Raw genomic sequence first — 20,853 nt, forward strand, 5'->3', positions numbered from 1 at the left:
TAACGTCAATAGCTTGACAGTGAGCTCTCATGGAGCCTCACAGATGTTCAGAGCATTGTTGGGACCTCCCAACACCAAACTTAGAGTTTGACTGTGGGGGTTCAACACCAAACTTAGAGTTTGGTTGTGGTCTCCCAACACCAAACTTAGAGTTTGATTGTGGGGGCTTTGGTTGACTCTACAGTGAGAGAAGCTTTTCATGCTTTCTCTCCATGGTTACAGAAGGAGATCCTTGAGTTTTAAACACAAGGTTGTCCTCATTTAGTTGAAGGACTAGTTCTCCTCTGTCCACATCAATCACAGCTCTTGCTGTGGCTAGGAAGGGTCTTCCAAGGATGATGGATTCATCCTCTTCCTTCCCAGTGTCTAGGATTATAAAATCAGCAGGGATGTAAAGGCCTTCAACCTTTACTAACACGTCCTCTACTTGTCCATAAGCCTATTTTCTTGAGTTGTCTGCCATCTCTAATGAGATTCTGGCAGCTTGCACCTCAAAGATCCCAAGTTTCTCCATTACAGAGAGTGGCATTAAGTTTATTCCTGACCCCAGGTCACATAGAGCCTTCTCAAAGGTCATGATGCCTATGGTACAGGGTATTAAGAATTTTCCAGGATCCTGTTTCTTTTGAGGTAATTTCTGCCTATCCAATGCATTCAGTTCATTGGTGAGCAAGGGAGGTTCATCTTCCCAAGTCTTATTACCAAATAATTTAGCATTCAGCTTCATGATTGCACCAAGGTACTTAGCAACTTGCTCTTCAGTAATTTCTTCATCCTCTTTAGAGGAAGAATACTCATCAGAGCTCATGAAGGGCAGAAGGAGGTTCAATGGAATCTCTATGGTTTCTAATTGAGCCTCAGATTCCTTTGGTTCCTCAAAGGGGAACTCCTTATTGGTCACTAGATGTCCCAGGAGGTCTTCCTCACTAGGATTCGCGTCCTCCTCCTCCCTTGTATGTTCGGCCATGATGGTTAAATCAATGGCCTTGCACTCTCTCTTTTGGATTTTCTTCTGTATTGCTTGGGAGAGTACTAGGAGGAGTTTCAGTGACTCTTTTACTCAGCTGGCCCACTTGTGCCTCCAAATTTCTAATGGAGGACCTTGTTTCATTCATGAAACTTACAGTGGCCTTAGATAGATCAGAGACTATATTTGCTAAGCTAGATGGATTCTGCTCAGAATTCTCTGTCTGTTGCTGAGTGGATGATGGAAAAGGCTTGCTATTGCTAAACCTGTTTCTTCCACCATTTTTAAAGCCTTGTTGAGGCTTTTGTTGATCCTTCCATGAGAAATTTGGATGATTTCTCCATGAGGGATTATAGGTGTTTCCATAGGGTTCACCCATGTAATTCACCTCTGCTATTGCAGGGTTCTCAGGATCATAAGCTTCATCTTTAGAAGATGCCTCTTTAGTACTGTTGGATGATTCCTTCAATCAATTCAGACTCTGAGAGATCATATTGACTTGCTGAGTCAATATTTTATTCTGAGCCAATATGGCATTCAGAGTATCAATTTCAAGAACTCCCTTCCTCTGAGGCGTCCCATTACTCACAGGATTCCTCTCAGGTCTTAACAGTATCACAGATCTGCAAGAATTTAGTTAAGAATTGAAAGGGATCTTCGGATGGAAGTCCATAAAACTTGCAATTCTATTGCATCAGAGAAACTAATTGAGGTTTCAGCTCAAAATTGTTTACTCCAATGGCAGGGATTGAGATGCTTCTTCCATGTAAATTGGAATTAGGTGCAGTAAAGTCACCAAGCATCTTCCTTGCATTGTTATTATTTTCGGCCATGTCTCCTTCTTTTTCGAAAATTTCTGTCAGATTTTCTCCAGAGAGTTGTGCTTTAGCTTCCCTTAGCTTCCTCTTCAGAGTCCTTTCAGGTTCAGGGTCAGCTTCAACAAGAATGTTCTTATCCTTGTTCCTACTCATATGAAAAAGAAGAAAACAGAAAAGAAGAGAAATTCTCTTTGTCACAGTATAGAGATTCCTTATGTGAGTATAAGAAGAGAATAATGGAGGAAGGAAAAGATAAGAATCCAAACACAAGGGAGAGGAATGAGTTCGAATTCTTGGGTGAAAGAGGGGTGTTAGTAGATGAATAAATAAACAGAAGGGGATGAGAGATGATAGAATTCGAAAATTAAATAAATTAAAATAAAAGTAATTTTGTTTTTAAATTGAATTTAAAATAAAATTCAAAAATTTAAAAAGAAAAATAAAATTAAATCAAATTAAAATTTAAAACAAATAGTTAATTAAAAAGAAATTTTGAACAAGAGGGAAGGGATTTTCGAAAATTAGAGAGAGAGAGTTAGTTAGGTAGTTTTGAAAAAGATAAGGATCAAACAAAAAAGTTAAGTGGTTAATTGAAAAAGATTTGAAATTTTTTTTAAAAAGATAAGAAGTTAGAAAAGATTTTGAAATTGATTTTGAAAAAGATGTGATTGACATTTAATTTGAAAAAGATTTGAAAAAGAAATTTAAAAAAATTTGATTTTTGAAATCAAAGTTGATTACTTGACTAACAAGAAACTAAAAAGATATGATTCTAGAGTTTAAAGATTGAACCTTTCTTACTAGGCAAGTAACAAACTTAAAAGTTTTGAATCAATCACATTAATTGTTAGCATTAATTTTGAAAATATGAAATAAAAATAAGAAAAAGATTTTGAAAATCAATTTGAAATTTTCGAAAATCATAAAAGAAAAATGAAAAAGATTTGATTTTTGAAAAAGATTTGAAAAAGATAGAATTTTTAAATTGAAAATTTGATTTGACTCATAAGAAACAACTAAATTTTAAAAAGTTTTGAAAAAGTCAACTCAAATTTTCGAAAATTATGAGTGAAATAAGGGAAAGATATTTTTTTGATTTTTGAATTTTTAATGATGAGAGAGAAAAACACAAAAAAGACACAAGACATAAAAATTATGAATCAAAACACACAATGCATGCAAGAACACTATGAATGTCAAGATTAACACCAAGAACACTTTGAATGTCAAGATGAACACCAAGAACTTATTTTTGAAAATTTTTTAGAAAAGAAAAACAAGCAAGACACCAAACTTAGAAATTTTCAAACTTTAGACACTAACAAATTGAAAATGCATATGAAAAATAAGAAAAGATGCAAAACATGAAAATACAAAGATTAAACAAGGAAATTCATCAAGAACAACTTGAAGATCATGAAGAACACATGATGAATTTTCGAAAAATGCAAGAAACATGGAAACATGCAATTGACACCAAACTTAAAACATGTCACAAGACTCAAACAAGAAACACTAAAATATTTTTGATTTTATGATTTAAATTTTTTTTTTGTATTTTATTTTATTTTTTTTCCGAAAACTATTTTGGGAAGAATGAAAAAGAAGAAAAAAATATTTTTTTTGAATTATTTTCGAAAATAAGAAATAAAAAGCTTAAAATTAAAATAAAATTACCTAATCTGAGCAACAAGATGAACCATCAGTAGTCCAAACTCGAACAATCCCCGGCAACGGCGCCAAAAACTTGGTGTGCAGAAATCGTGACGGTTCATTCCTTGGTAACGGCGCTAAAAACTTAATACGCACGTTTATAGTCTTAGTTCTTTGTCACAACTTCGCACAACTAACCAGCAAGTGCACTGGGTCGTCCAAGTAATAAACCTTACGTGAGTAAGGGTCGATCCCACGGAGATTGTCGGCTTGAAGCAAGCTATGGTCATCTTGCAAATCTCAGTCAGGCAGATTAATATGGTTATGGATATTTGATAATTAAAATATAATTAAAATATAATTAAAATATAAATAAAATGTAAATTAAAGATAGAGATACTTATGTAATTCATTGGTGAGAGTTTCAGATAAGCGTATGAAGATGCTTGTTCCTCCTGAACCTCTGCTTTCCTATTGTCTTCATCCAATCATTCATACTCCTTTCTATGGCAAGCTTTTTGTTAGGCGTCACCGTTGTCAATGGCTACATCCTGTCCTCTCAGTGAAAATGGTCCAATGCGCTGTCACTGCATGGCTAATCATCTGTCGGTTCTCGATCATACTGGAATAGGATCCATTGATCCTTTTGCGTCTGTCACTACGCCCAACACTCGCGAGTTTGAAGCTCGTCGCAGCCATCCCTTCCCAGATCCTACTCGGAATACCACAGACAAGGTTTAGACTTTCCGGATCTCAAGAATGGCCATCCATGGATTCTAACTTATACCACGAAGACTCTGATTAAGGAATCCCAGAGATATTCATTCAATCTAAGGTAGAACGGAAGTGGTTGTCAGGCACGCGTTCATAGGTTGGGAATGATGATGACAGTCATGATCATCACATTCATATTGAAGTGCGAATGAATATCTTAGAATCAGAATAAGCTTGAATTGAATAGAAAAATAATAGTACTTTGTATTAATTCATGAGGAACAACAGAGCTCCACACCTTAATCTATGGTGTGTAGAAACTCTACCGTTGAAAATACATAAGAACAAGGTCCAGGCATGGCCGAGTGGCCAGCCCCCCATAAAGGTCTAAGATAGCATAAAACTGATCAAAGATAGATCCGAAGATCCCCAGATGAAAATATAATAGTAAAAAGTCCTATTTATACTAAACTAGTTACTAGGGTTTACAGAAATGAGTAAATAATGCAGAAATCCACTTCTGGGGCCCACTTGGTGTGTGCTTGGGCTGAGCATTGAGCTTTACACGTGTAGAGGCTTCTCTTGGAGTTGAACGCCAGTTTGTAACCTGTTTCTGGCGTTTAACTCCACTTTGCAACCTGTTTCTGGCGTTTAACTCCAGAATGCAACATGGAACTGGCATTGAATGCCAGTTTGCATTGTCTAAACTCGGGCAAAGTATGGACTATTATATATTGCTGAAATGTCCTGGATGTCTATATTCCAACGCAATTAAGAGCGCGCCATTTAGAGTTCTGTAGCTCCAGAAAATCCACATTGAGTGCAGGGAGGTCAGAATCCAGCAGCATCTGCAGTCCTTCTTCAGCCTCTGAATATGATTTTTGCTCAAGTCCCTCAATTTCAGCCAGAAAATACCTGAAATCATAAAAAAACATACAAACTTATAGTAAAGTCCAGAAATGTGATCTTTTATTAAAAACTAATAAAAATATACTAAAAACTAACTAAATCATACTAAAAACTATGTAAAAAAATGCCAAAAAGCGTATAAATTATCCGCTCATCAACAACTAACCAGCAAGTGCACTGGGTCGTCCAAGTAATAAACCTTACGTGAGTAAGGGTCGATCCCATGGAGACTGTCGGCTTGAAGCAAGCTATGGTCATCTTGTAAATCTCAGTCAGGCAGATTCAAATGGTTATGGAGAATTGATAATTAAAATATGAATAAAACATAAAATAAGATAGAGATACTTATGTAATTCATTGGTAGGAATTTCAGATAAGCGTTTGAAGATGCTTTGTTCCTTCTGAACCTCTGCTTTCCTATTGCCTTCTTCCAATCATTCATACTCCTTTCCATGGAAAGCTTTATGTTGGGCATCACCGTTGTCAATGGCTACTTCCTGTCCTCTCAGTAAAAATGTTCCAAATGCGCTGTCACCGCACGACTAATCATCTGTCGATTCTCGATGATGTTGGAATAGGATCCATTGATCCTTTTGCGTCTGTCACACGCCCAACACTCGCGAGTTTGAAGCTCGTCACAGTCATCCCTTCCCAGATCCTACTCGGAATACCACAGATAAGGTTTAGACTTTCCGGACCTCAGGAATGGCTACCAATAATTCTAGCCTATACCACGAAGGTTCTAATCTTAGATTAGAAACCCAAAAGATACACATTCAAGCTATTACAAGTAGAACAGAGGTGGTTGTCAGGCACGTGTTCATAGGTGAGAATGATGATGAGTGCCACGGATCATCACATTCATCAAGTTGAAGAACGAGTGTATATCTTAGAGAAGATGTAGGCGTGAATTGAATAGAAAAACAGTAGTACTTGGCATTAATTCATGAAGAACAGCAGAGCTCCACACCTTAATCTATGGTGTGTAGAAACTCCACCGTTGAAAATACATAAGAACAAGGTCTAGGCATGGCCGAATGGCCAGCCTCCCAAAGGTCTAAGATAGCATAAGGCTAATCAAAGATCAAAAGTCTTTAAATACAATAGCAAAAGGTCCTATTTATAGAGAACTAGTAACCTAGGGTATACAGAAATGAGTAAATGATGCAGAAATCCACTTCCGGGCCCACTTGGTGTGTGCTTAGGCTGAGTATTGAAGCTTTCACATGTAGAGACTTTTCTTGGAGTTAAACGCCAGCTTTTGTGCCAGTTTGGGCTTTTAACTCCAGCTTTTATGCCAGTTCTGGTGTTTTGATGCTAGAATTTCTATGCTGACTTTGAACCCCGGTTTGGGCCATCAAATCTTGAGCAAAGTATGGACTATTATATATTTCTGGAAAGCCCAGGATGTCTACTTTACAACGCATTTAAGAGTGCGCCAATTGGGCTACTGTGGCTCCAAAAAATCTACTTTGAGTGCAGGGAAGTCAGAATCCAACAACATCTGCAGTTCTTTTTCAGCCTCTGAATCAGATTTTTGCTCAGGTCCCTCAATTTCAGTCAGAAAATACCTGAAATCACAGAAAAACACACAAACTCATAGTAAAGTCCAGAAATGTGGTTTTTATTTAAAAACTAATAAAAGCATAATAAAAACTAACTAAAATATACTAAAAACATACTAAAAATACTGCCAAAAAGCATATACATTATCCGCTCATCACAACACCAAACTTAAATTGTTGCTTGTTTCCAAGCAACTGAAAATCAAATAGGATAAAAAGAATAGAATATACAATGAATTCCAAAAATATCTATGAAGATCAGTCTTAATTTGATGAGCGGGGCTATTAGCTTTTTGCTTCTGAACAGTTTTGGCATCTCACTTTATCCTTTGAAGTTCAGAATGATTGGCATCTATAGGAACTCAGAATTCAGATAGTGTTATTGATTCTCCTAGTTCAGTATGTTGATTCTTGAACACAATTACTTTATGAGTCTTGGCCGTGATGCTAAGCATTTTGTTTTCCAGTATTACCACTGGATACATAAATGCCACAAACACATAACTGGGTGAACCTTTTCAGATTTTGACTCAGCTTTGCTAGAGTCCCCAATTAGAGGTGTCCAGAGCTCTTAAGCACACTCTTTTTGCTTTGGACCACGACTTTAACCGCTCATTCTCAAGTTTTCACTTGACACCTTCACGCCACAAGCACATGGTTAGGGACAGCTTGGTTTAGCCACTTAGGCCATGATTTTATTCCTGTGGGCCCTCCTATCCACTGATGCTCAAAGCCTTGGATCCTTTTTTATTTTACCCTTGCCTTTTGGTTTAAAGGGCTATTGGCTTTTTCTGCTTGCTTTTTCTTTTTCTTTCTTTCTCTCTCTTTTTTTTTCTGCAAGCTTTTCACTGCTTTTTCTTGCTTCAAGAATCATTTTTATGATTTTTCAGATTATCAATAACTTTTTTCTTTTCCATCATTCTTTCAAGAGCCAACAATTTTAACATTTTTAAACAAAAATTTCAAAAAAATGCACTGTTCAAGCATTTATTCAGAAAAATAAAAGTATTGCCACCACATCAAAATAACTAAACTGTTTTAAAATTCGAAATTCATGTATTTCTTTTTCTTTTTCAATTAAAAACATTTTCCATTTAAGAAAGGTGATGGATTCATTTTCATAGCTTTAAGGCATAGACACTTAGACACTAGTGATCATGTAATAAAGACACAAACATAAATAAACATAAAGCATAAAAATTCGAAAAAATAGAAAATAAAGAACAAGGAAATTAAAGAACGGGTCCACCTTAATGATGGCGGCTTGTTCTTCCTCTTGAAGATCTTATGGAGCGCTTGAGTTCCTCAATATCTCTTCCTTGCCTTTGTTGCTCCTCTCTCATAACTCTTTGGTCTTCTCTAATTTCATGGAGGAGGATGGAATGCTCTTGGTGCTCCACCCTTAGTTGTCCTATATTGGAACTTAATTCTCCTAGGGAGGTGTTGATTTGCTCCCAATAATTTTGTGGAGGAAAATGCATCCCTTGAGGTATCTCAGGGATTTCATGATGAGGAATTTCCTCATGCTCTTGTCCATGAGTGGGATATCTTGTTTGCTCCATCATTTTCTTAGTGATGGACTTGTCCTCATTAATGAGGATGTCTTCCTCTATGTCAATTCCAGCTGAATTGCAAAGGTGACAAATAAGATGAGGGAAGGCTAACTTTGACAAAGTAGAGGACTTGTCCGCCACCTTGTAGAGTTCTAGGGATATAACCTCATGAACTTTTCCTTCCTCTCCAATCATAATGCTATGGATCATGATAGCCCGGTCTATAGTAACTTTAGACCGGTTGCTAGTGGGAATGATTAAGCGTTGGATGAACTCCAACCATCCCCTAGCCACGGGCTTGAGGTCATGCCTTCTTAGTTGAACCGGCTTTCTTCTTGAATCTCTCTTCCATTGAGTGCCCTCTTCACAAATGTCTATGAGGACTTGGTCTAACCTTTGATCAAAGTTGACCCTTCTAGTGTAGGGGTGTGCATCTCCTTGCATCATTTGCAAGTTGAATGCTAACCTTACATTTTTCGGACTGAAATCTAAGTATTTCCCCCGAACCATTGTAAGCCAATTCTTTGGGTCCGAGTTCACACTTTGATCATGGTTCTTGGTGATCCATGCATTGGCATAGAACTCTTGAACCATTAAGATTCCGACTTGTTGAATGGGGTTGGTGAGAACTTCTCAACTTCTTCTTCGAATCTCATGTCGGATCTCCGGATATTCACCCTTTTTGAGCTTGAAAGGGACCTCGGGGATCAATTTCTTCTTGTCCACAACTTCATAGAAGTGGTCTTGATGGACCTTTGAGATGAATCCTTCCATCTCCCATGACTCGAAGATGGAAGCTTTTGCCTTCTCTTTTCTCTTTCTAGAGGTTTCTCCGGCCTTAGGTGCCATAAATGGTTATGGAAAAATAAAAAGCAACGCTTTTACCACACCAAACTTAGAAGGTTTGCTCGTCCTCGAGCAAAAGAAGAATAAAGAGAGTAGAGGGAGAAGAAATAGAAGAGATGGATGGGGGTAGTGTTTCGGCCAAGGGGGTGAAGTAGTGTTGAAGATGTGGGAAAATGAAAGAGTGAAGATGGGTTTATATAGGAGTGGAGGGAGGGTTTGGGTTCGGCCATGTATGGGTGGGATTGGAAGGGAAAGTGGTTTGAATTTGAATAGTGAGGTAGGTGGGGTTTATGATGGATGGATGTGGATTGGTGAAGGTTTTTTGGGGAAGAGTATTATGAAAAGGTGTGAAGAAGAGAGAGAGTGAGTTGAGGTTGGTGGGGATCCTGTGGGGTCCACAGATCCTGAGGTGTCAAGGATTTCTCATCCCTGCATCAATTAGGCGTGCAAAACGCCCTTTGCTGCCAATCCTGGTGTTAAACGCCAGGTTGCTGCCCATTTCTGGCGTTTAACGCCAGCTTCTTGCCCTTTTCTGGCGTTAAATGCCAGTCTGGTGCCCATTTCTGGCGTTAAACGCCCAGAATGGTACCAAACTAGGCGTTTAACGCCCATTCTGCTGCCCTTACTGGCGTTTAAACGCCAGTAGGCTTCTCCTCCAGGGTGTGCTATTTTTCATTCTGTTTTTTAGTTTGTTTTTGCTTTTTCAATTATTTTTGTGACTTCACATGATCATCAACCTACAGAAAACATAAAATAACAATGGAAAATAGAAATTTAACATAGATAAGTAAAATTGGGTTGCCTTCTAACAAGCGCTTCTTTAATGTCAATAGCTTGACAGTGGGCTCTTATGGAGCCTCACAGATACTCAGAGCATGATAATGGCCTCTCAACACCAAACTTAGAGCTTGGTTGTGGCTTCCCAACACCAAACTTAGAGTTTGAATGTGGGAATTTTGTTTGACTCTGCATTGAGAGAAGCTTTTCATGCTTCCTCTCCATGGTTACAGAGGGAGATCCTTGAGCTTTAAACACAAGGGAGTCCTCATTCACTTGAAGGACCAATTCTCCTTTGTCAACATCAATCACAGCTCTTGCTGTGGCTAGGAAGGGTCTGCCAAGGATGATGGATTCATCCATACACTTCCCAGTGTCTAGGATTATGAAATCAGCAGGGATGTAGTTGTCTTCAACCTTTACCAAGACATCCTCTATAAGTCCATAAGCCTGTTTCCTTGAATTGTCTGCCATCTCTAGTGAGATTCTTGCAGCTTGTACCTCAAGGATCCCTAACTTCTCCATTAAAAGAGAGGCATGAGGTTTATGCTTGACCCTAGATCACACAGAGCCTTCTCAAAGGTCATGGTGCCTATGGTACAAAGTATTGAGAACTTTCCAGGATCTTGTCTCTTCAGAGGTAATTTCTGCCTAGTCAAATCATCTAGTTCTTTGGTGAGCAAGGGGGGTTCATCCTCCCAAGTCTCATTACCAAATAGCTTGGCATTTAGCTTCATGATTGCTCCAAGGTACTTAGCAACTTGTTCTTCAGTAACATCTTCATCCTCTTCAGAGGAAGAATACTCATCAGAGCTCATGAATGGTAAAAGTAAATTCAATGGAATCTCTATGGTCTCAGTGTGAGCCTCAGATTCCCATGGTTCCTCATTAGGGAACTCCTTGGAGACCAGTGGACGTCCATTGAGGTCTTCCTCAGTGGAGATCACTGCCTCTTCCTCCTCTCCAGGTTCGACGTGTGGGGTATGTTGATGGCCTTGCACTCTCCTTTTGGATTTTTTTCTGTATTGCTTGGAAGAGTACTAGGAGGGAGTTCAGTAACTTTCTTGCTCAGCTGACCCACTTGTGCCTCCAAATTTCTAATGGAGGACCTTGTTTCAGTCATGAAACTTTGAGTGGTTTTAATTAGATCAGAGACTATGGTTGCTAAGTCAGAATGGCTCTGCTTAGAATTCTCTGTCTGTTGCTAAGAAGATGATGGAAAAGGCTTGCTATTGCTAAACCTATTTCTTCCACCATTATTGTTGTTGAAGCCTTGTTGAGGCCTCTGTTGCTCCTTCCATGAGAGGTTTGGATGATTTCTCCATGAAGGATTATAGGTGTTTCTATAGGGTTCTCCCATGTAATTCACCTCTTCCATTGCTGGGTTCTCAGGATCATAAGCTTCTTCTTCAGATGAAGAGATCCTCCAGCAGAGCTGTCCAATGACATCTTGGACAGTTCAGATAGACCATAATAGAAAATACCTATGATGCTCCATTTTGAAAGCATGTCAGAAGGACACCTTCTGATCAGTTGCTTGTATTTTTCCCAAGCTTCATAGATGGATTCACCTTCCTTCTGTCTGAAGGTTTGGACTTCCACTCTAAGCTTGCTCAATTTTTGAGGTGGAAAGAACTTTGCCAGGAAGGCATTGACTAGCTTTTCCCAAGAGTTCAGGCTTTCTTTAGGTTGTGAATCCAACCATGTTCTAGCTCTGTCTCTTACAGCAAAGGGAAAAAGCATAAGCTTGTAGACCTCGGGATCAACTCCATTGGTCTTGATAGTGTCACAAATTTGCAAGAATTCAGCTAAGAATTGATGAGGATCTTCCAATGGAAGTCCATGAAACTTGCAATTTTGTTGCATCAGAGAAACTAATTGAGGCTTAAGCTCAATGTTGTTTGCTCCAATGGCAGGGATTGAGATGCTTCTCCCATAGAAGTCAGGAGTAGGTGCAGTAAAGTCACCAAGCATCTTCTTTGCATTGTTGGTATTGTTGTTGTTTTCGGCTGCCATGGCTTCTTCTTGTTTGAAAAGTTCTGTTAGGTCCTCTATAGAGAGTTGTACCTTAGCTTCTCTTAGCTTTCTCTTCAAGGTCTTTTCAGGTTCAGGATCAGCTTTAACAAGAATGCCCTTGTCCTTACTCCTGCTCATATGAAAAGGGAGGAGAAGAAAATGTAGAATCCTCTATGTCACAGTATAGAGATTCTTTGAGGTGTCAGAGGAAAAGAAGAATAGAAGGAGGAGGTAGATAGAGAAGAATTCGAACATATAAAGAAGAAGAGAGTTTGAATTTGCACCTTGAGGAGGAGTGTTAGTCCTTTAAATAGAGAAAAATGTTAAAAGGGGGAAGAATTTTCGAAATTTTTTTTTTTATTTTGAATTAATTAGAAGAAATTTTGAAAATTTGGTAAATGATTTTCGAAAATTAAGATTGGGAAAGAAATTAAGTGATTTTTGAAAAGAATTTTAAAATTAGGAATAAAAAAGGTTTGATTGAAAATTAATTTTGAAAAAGATGTGATTGAAAAGGTATGATTGAGAAGATATGATTGAAAATCAAATTAAAAAGAAGAAGGTTTTTTAAAATTAAAGTTTATTACTTGACTAACAAGAAATTAAAAGATATGATTCTAGAATTAAAATTTGATCCTTTCTTAATAGGCAAGTAACAACTTGAAAATAGTAATAAATAAAAAAAAATGGAAAGAAATTGATTTTGAAAAGATATGATTGAAAAGATATGATTTGAAAAAGATTTGATTTTGAAAAATTATGAAAATTTGAAAAAGATTTGAATTAAAAACAAAATTTTCCCTCTAGTATCCTCCTGGCGTTAAACGCCCAAAATGCTACCTTTTTGGGCGTTTAACGCCCAGCCAGGTACCCTGGCTGGCGTTTAAATGCCAGTTTTCCTTCTTCACTGGGCGTTTTGAACGCCCAGCTTTTTCTGTGTAATTCCTCTGCTGAATGTTCTGAATCTTCAATTCTCTGTGTTATTGACTTGAAAAGACACAATTTTGAAATTTTTTTTGAATTTTTAGTGATGAGACACAATAATAAAAAGGGTGCAACGAAGATCAAATAAACAATACATGCAAGACACCAAACTTAGAAGTTTGTATACTAAGGACCATAACAAATTGAAAATGCATATGAGAAACAACAAAAGACAGAAAATAAGTAAAAATTAAAGATCAGAGCTATGGAATCATCAAGAACAGCTTGAAGATCAATGAAGAACATATTACATATATTCGAAAAAATGCAAGAAGAAGAAAGACATGCAATTGACACCAAACTTAAAAATTGATACTAAGATACATAAAATATTTTTGATTTTTATGATTTTAAAATTTTTTTTGTGATTTTTCGAAAATTATATGGAAAGGAAAATAAAGGGATTCAAAATTTTTAATAGGAATTCCAGGAATCATTGCAATGTTAGTCTAAAACTCCGGTCCAGGAATTAGACATGGCTTACTAGCCAGCCAAGCTTTCAGTGAAAGCTTCGGTCCAAAACACTAGACATGGCCAATGGCCAGCCAAGCTTTAGCAGATCATTACTTTCAACAACAAAATTGATAGAAATCAACAAGCTCTTGTGATGATAAGTTGAAACCTCGGTCCAAAAGATTAGACATGGCTTCATAGCCAGCCAGACTTCAACAAATCATCATGAAACTCTAGAATTCATTCTTAAAAACTCTGAAGAACAGAATAGAAAATTTTTTGTATTTTTGAAAATTTTTTTCGAAAATAAAAATAAAAAAGTAAAAAGCTTAAACATAAAATAAAATTACCTAATCTAAGCAACAAGATGAACAGTCAGTTGTCCAAACTCGAACAATCCCTGGCAACGGCGCCAAAAACTTGGTGCACGAAATTGTGATCATCAATGGTGCCAACATCTTGGTACGCACAATTGTAATTTCAACTCTTTGTCACAACTCCGCACAACTAACCAGCAAGTGCACTGGGTCGTCCAAGTAATAAACCTTACGTGAGTAAGGGTCGATCCCACGGAGACTGTCATCTTGAAGCAAGCTATGGTCATCTTGTAAATCTCAGTCAGACAGATTCAAATGGTTATGGAGAATTGATAATTAAAATATGAATAAAACATAAAATAAGATAGAGATACTTATGTAATTCATTGGTAGGAATTTCAGATAAGCGTATGAAGATGCTTTGTTCCTTCTGAACCTCTGCTTTCCTATTGCCTTCTTCCAATTATTCATACTCCTTTCCATGGCAAGCTTTATGTTGGGCATCACCGTTGTCAATGGCTACTTCCCGTCCTCTTAGTGAAACTGTTCCAAATGTGCTGTCACCGCACGGCTAATCATCTGTCGGTTCTCGATCATGTTGGAATAGGATCCATTGATCCTTTTGCGTCTGTCACACGCCCAACACTCGCGAGCTTGAAGCTCGTCACAGTCATCCCTTCCCAGATCCTACTCAGAATAACACAAACAAGGTTTAGACTTTCCAGACCTTAAGAATGGCCGTTAATAATTCTAGTCTATACCACGAAGGTTCTAATCTTAGATTAGAAACCCAAGAGATACCCATTCAAGCTATTGCAAGTAGAACAGAGGTGGTTGTCAGGCACGTGTTCATAGGTGAGAATGATGATGAGTGTCACGGATCATCACATTCATCAAGTTGAAGAACGAGTGTATATCTTAGAGAAGAAGTAGGCGTGAATTGAATAGAAAAATAGTAGTAATTTGCATTAATTCATGAAGAACAACAGAGCTCCACACCTTAATCTATGGTGTGTAGAAACTCCACCGTTGAAAATACATAAGAATAAAGTCTAGGCATGGCCGAATGGCCAGCCTCCCAAAGGTCTAAGATAGCATAAGGCTAATCAAAGATCAAAAGTCTTTAAATACAATAGCAAAAGGTCCTATTTATAGAGAACTAGTAACCTAGGGTTTACAGAAATGAGTAAATGATGTAGAAATCCACTTCCGGGCCCACTTGGTGTGTGCTTGGGCTGAGTATTGAAGTTTTCATGTGTAGAGACTTTTCTTGGAGTTAAACGCCAGCTTTTGTGTCAGTTTGGGCGTTTAACTCCAGCTTTTATGCCAGTTCTGGCGTTTTGACGCCAGAATTTCTATGCTGACTTTGAACGCCGGTTTGGGCCATCAAATATTGGGCAAAGTATAAACTATTATATATTGCTGGAAAGCCCAGGATGTCTACTTTTCAAGGCAATTGAGAGCGCGCCAATTGGGCTTCTGTAGCTCCAGAAAATCTATTTCGAGTGCAGGAAAGTCAGAATCCAACAGCATCTGTAGTCCTTTTTCAGCCTCTGAATCAGATTTTTGCTCAGGTCCCTCAATTTCAGTCAGAAAATACCTGAAATCACAGAAAAACACACAAACTCATAGTAAAGTCCAAAAATGTGATTTTTATTTAAAAACTAATAAAAGCATAATAAAAACTAACTAAAATATACTAAAAACATACTAAAAATACTGCCAAAAAGCGTATAAATTATCCGCTCATCAACCTTCTAGGTGGCAGCTTTGCAGGTTTGGTTGGTGTCGTCTTCTTGATTCTGTTGTGGAAACAAATGACACCATAAACAGTTATAGAAATTAGAATATTCCAAATATTAAAAAATATAATATGAAACTTTTTGAGACAATACCTTTTAGGAGTCTTTTACTTCAGAATATGACAGCTGAGATAGATCAATCACAGCCTACTGGACATCCACTTTCACAAGAGAGGTAGGATCAGCAGTAGTAGCTGTAGCAGATGCTGTTGCAGTTCTAGTTGCTATACTAGAAGCAGTTGCAGTGGCAGTTGCAGTGTGAGTTACAGTAGTACTAGTTGTTGTAGCATTTGCAGATGCAGTTGCAGTGGCATTTTGAGTAGCATTCTTAGGGTCCTTTGCAAAAACCTCCGCAACTTTGGTAGCAGCTCTCTTTTTCTAACATCCTCTTTTTGTATGACCCTTCTGCAGGCAATACTTGCAAGTAAATGGTCGTAGTTGCCTCTTCAAACTGGTAGTTAGCTTTGATTTCTTGTTAGAGTGTCTTCCTTCATCTGCATCATTTCTCCTCTTGGTTTTGAGTTGTCTCGATTTTCTCTTAACCAATGGTGCCAAAGGTCTATTGTATTAAGATCGTTCCCGTAATTGTTGGCCAGGTAGGGGGTGATGTGGTAGCTGTAAGTGGATTTGTATGACTCCATAGTTAATAGCTTGTGACAGAAATTCTCTGGATTCTTGTTCACTCTAGCAATAGTAGCACAAGCATGTACACTTTTCATCACTCTTATTTGTAGTTTCTTTCTACTTTTTAGCTTACGTGAAGGAATAGGGTCCCCAACACATGAATCTGATGAGCTGTCTTCCCTAACTGGTTTATAGGGCTCATCTTCTAAACTCTCATTAGAATTAGAGGAGTCTTCATCAGAGGACAACAACATTACAGGTTCTTGCTATCTTGCAGCTTTTTTTGACCCTTTGTGCAACCTACCTCAATAGCAGACCTTAAGTAATACCTCCTATTCACTTTGGTTTGAGTTGGTTTGGGGACTGTCTTAGTCTTCTTTTTCAGTTGTTCATTAGGCACCGTAACTGAGGCTTTAACCTCCTGCTTACTTCGTCGACTAATATTAATAGTGGGAGTCTTTTTAGCATTGGGATTGGCACAATGGTGTGGGACAGATGCGACATTTTTCTTTGCTTGCTCTCCAAGATCTCTTACTTGATCATCAAGATATATCATAACCTCCTTCTCTTGCAGTAGTTTAGGTGATGAAACCTCATGTTCAATAAAAATATCAATAAGACCCTGGTTTTTTGAACCCATCCGATACATCTCTCTTAAGTCTGCATCAGTGTTTAACTTCCTCAAACCCACCTCTATGCTCTTCCCAGGTACAAGCCACCAAACTTCTTTCATTCTGTCATAACCTAGCTCCTTAAAGTAGTTTCTTAGATAAAATACATTCACCCTATCCATTTCAACATCACCCAAGCAGCTTCTATTATTAGGATAGTACACCATCTTTCTGTCAATACCCTTTTCAAAAGTTCCTCCATGATGAAACATAATGTCCAAAACTTTATCCATTTTGAGAGATATAAATAAACAAATCAAACACATGCAGCAACATTAATGGAAAAATACCCTGTTTCAAACATTAAAAAATAGAGCAAACAAAACCCCATCCTAACATAATAACCACAAAAAACCTAACATCATAATAATCTAAAAAAAAAGCAAACGCAAATGAAATCACCTCAAACAACAACTCAAGTGAAGAACAATCAATGAGTACCCAAAAAAAATTCTTTTTAATTTGTAACAATATTGCTAATCTTGTAGATACTCACGATGATGGTACCCTCTGGTTCAACAACTTCATATGGTTGACATCCTTCCTTCTCCTGCTAACAAACTAAAAAAATCGCTAATGTGAAGGTGCCCTACTGTGATGACATTCTTTGGAGGAAGAGGAGACAAAATGGTTTAAGAGAAGAAGAAGAAAGACTTGTGAATGATCACCCTTACACAAGAAACCTTTCAATATCCCTGCATGACAATACGACGCCGTTCTTTTTCATTCCCCCTACAAGCAAAACGACGTTGTTTCAGACGTCCGACGTGGAAGTGGCAGCGCCAAGTCAGCGCTCCGCCTGTTGACTCATGGCGGAACTGGGTAGAAGGATCTATATGTAGCCTAGAGCTCAAACTAGAGGGTATATTTAGTGCAATTGAAAACTGAGGGGCAACATTGGTACACGTGCCAAATTTGGGGGACCACATTGGGGATTTAGTCGACAAAAAGGGCGAAAGCTTGAAAGGATGGACCTTAGCATAATCCAGAGAGAGTATAAAAATCAATATTAAAAATCATGTTAGGTTGGTCTAGTGGTTAGTTCACTAGTCCGCTTAAATAAGTGTTGAGGGTTCAAATTCTGCCTTATGCATGTAGCAACTCATTAGCCAGCGACAAACCCTTAAATGGAGCTCTGATCCGCAATGAATTAGTCCTTGTCCTGCGGGTATGGAAATACTGATAAATCCATATTTGACGATTATTTTTGGCTTGAAAAGAGTGGATTTTATCATCTTACCTGCATTTATTCCTTGAAATTGCATGTTTTTGTGAATATCTCCCTAATTGTGCTTAATTGTGAAAAATATATTTTTTATGCTTAAATTTGCCAAATTTAATTCACTTTTCTTCCATTCGATGCCTTTGAGGTATTTGTTTAAGTGATTTAAGATTTAAAAGGTAAGGATGACTTGAAGAAATGGAGAAAAAGTATACAAAAATGGAGAATTCATGAAGAAATGAAGATTGGAGGATTTTTGGGTTGTGCGTACGCATGCCTTATGCGTACGCATCTTTTCTTATTTTTGCGTACGCATGGGTCATTGATAAACCCCAATTTTAGGATTTATCTTGAGTTGAATTTAGTGATTTTATCAACTTTTTTCACATTTATTCAATGAAATAGCATGATTTTGTGAATTTCTCCTAAATTGTGCTTAAGATTAAAAACATACTTTTTAGGCTCTTAAATTGCTAAATTTAATTTCCTTTAATTCCATTCGATGCCTTGATGTGTTTGTTAAGTGATTTCAGGCTTAGAAGGCAAATATTGGATTGAAGAAATGAAGAAAAGGCATGCAAAGTGGAGAATTCATGAAGAAATGAGGATTTGGTGGAATTCATGGCCATGCGTACACATGCCTCACGCGTACGCGTGAGAGTTTCGTCAGGACGCACGTATGCGTGACATGGCGCGTACGCGTGACACTCGGCACATGACTCACTTAAAGAAAACATGGCTAGCAATTTCTGAGCTCATCCAAGCCCAAATCCAACTCATTTCTGACGTATTTGAGGCCAAATTCAAGAAGGAACAAGGAGGGAGCAATTAGTGTAGCTTAGGAACCATACTTTTGGTCATTTTTTTAGAGAGAGAATCTCCCTCTTCTCTTTAGAATTAGGATAGATTTAGGTAAATTTCTCTTAGATTTAGGTTTTAATTCTTGCTTTGACCTAGTTTCAATTGCTTTTCCTTGTTCCATTACTCTAATTTCCTTAGTTTTTCTTGTTAATTTCTCATTTGTGATACTTTTTAGTTTTATGAACTCTTGTTAATTTTGATTCCTTTAATACAATTTGATATGTCTATGTTTTTTTGATGTTTGTTTGAGTTATTGTTACTATTTTCTTGCATATGGTAGCTTTAGGTTTTATTATTTTTGCAATTTAATATGCTTTTCTTTTTATGTACACCAAGTGTTTGATAAAATGCTTGACTTAGTTTTAGAGTAGATTTTTTAGCATTCTTGGCATGGAAAGAAAAACTTGATAGTCTTGAGTCATTAATACACAATTTGGATTGGTGATCTAGACTTGTTAGTTAATCTTGTTTTCATTCATGCTACTTATGGATTGGGATTAACTAGGCTTACTTGATCTTCTTCCAATGTTGGAGATAATGTAATAGGCTTAGCTCTTGGTAATTATTGTGTTATGATTAATGACTAAGATGGAAAATCTTGATTCTCAATCCTTGTCCAGAATGGCTCTATAGTATTTGTTATCTTTAGTTGTTTGATTTACTTTCTTGTCATTTAAATTCTTGTCTTCTCATATGCAAACCCCTTGAACCTCATATATAAGGACTGCGACTAATTAATCGCTTAATTAAATTAAATTAAATTAATTGCCCAAAATAGGATCCAAAAATTTAGAATGTTAATTAGAAAATTTAAATATGATATTTAGACTCAGTATATTTTTCTGAGATAGAAAATGTAATTTTCTATGAAAAATTGCGTAAAAATACGTATCGATAAATTAACCGGCAATACTGGCTTAAATATGTCCGGTACTGTGCGAGAATGATAAAAATAGTAGAAAAGCTTAAGAAAAAAAATTAGAATTGAAAACCAGGCGCTAATTTTAAAGGTTTGGCCTTGATTAATAGCCAAAAGTGGGTTAGAAATTTTCCGCAAAATAGAATTAGCGTTGCAAGTATAGTCCCAACCCAACAATCAACCAACATCAAAGTTTAAATATAGAATTTGTCACAATTCAAATCAAAATAACCAAGAGTATTTAAACTCCTGGGTCGTTCTCCCTAGGAATGACAATAGAGTGCTCAATTATTGGCTATGAGGGGACAAGGGGTTTGATGGCAAGAGGCAAGAAATGTAAATAGCAAGGAATTAAAGAGAAAGCATGCAAGGAATTAAATGGAAAGCAATTAAAGCAATGAAAATGGAAATTAAATGGCAAAAGAGAACTCTTGGCAAGGGTTGAGAGTTAAGGTTACCTATCCAAGACATTAACCAGAAACATGTGATGATTATGAAGAGTCAATCCTATTTAGTCAATCCTAACATCGAGGATAAGTCAAATAGGCATAATTGATCTCAATCCATAAGTCCTAGCCAACTCACTAATTAACTTAGTGGAAGACTAGCGTTAATGGAAACCAAATCAACTAATTACCCTAATATATCAATCAAGAATGGACATCAATGACTCAAGGTCACCAAAGTCCTCAATTCCAAGCTAAGAGTGTGGAAAACTACACTAAGACTAAGCCAAGCATTTTATCAAACACTTGGTGTGCATGAAAATAAAAGCATATTAAATTGCAATAAAAATAAAATCTAAAACTACCAAATGCAAGAATATAATAATAGCAACTCAATTAAATAATAATAACCATAAAAATATCAAATTGCCTTAAATGAAAATTAAAATCAATAAAGGTTCATAATTCATAAACATAAATGTGGTAAAATTGAGAAAATAACAAAAAAAAAATGAAGAGGATCAAGATAAGAGAGCATGAAAACATAAATGAAACTATACTAAAACAAGAATTAAAGACTAAAATTAAAGAAAAATTAAGCTAAAAACCCTAAATTCTAGAGAGAATGGGAGTTTCTCTCTCTAGAAAACTACCCTAAAACATGATAAAACCTAAAACTAATTGCTCCCCTCTTGTTTCCCCTTGAATTAGTAGGGTTGCACTTGGATCGGATAAT

General features: G+C 37.0%; 1 long non-coding RNA gene across 1 annotated transcript; it reads left to right on the top strand.

Moving 5' to 3' along the window:
* On the top strand, positions 681–16,790 carry LOC110270091. Its single transcript, XR_002359160.1, has 3 exons — positions 681–692; positions 2,364–2,367; positions 16,707–16,790. It is a non-coding gene; the product is annotated as an uncharacterized LOC110270091 (long non-coding RNA).

The sequence above is a fragment of the Arachis ipaensis genome, chromosome B01 (genome assembly GCF_000816755.2).
Source record: "Arachis ipaensis cultivar K30076 chromosome B01, Araip1.1, whole genome shotgun sequence".
Classification (NCBI taxonomy): Eukaryota; Viridiplantae; Streptophyta; class Magnoliopsida; order Fabales; family Fabaceae; genus Arachis; species Arachis ipaensis.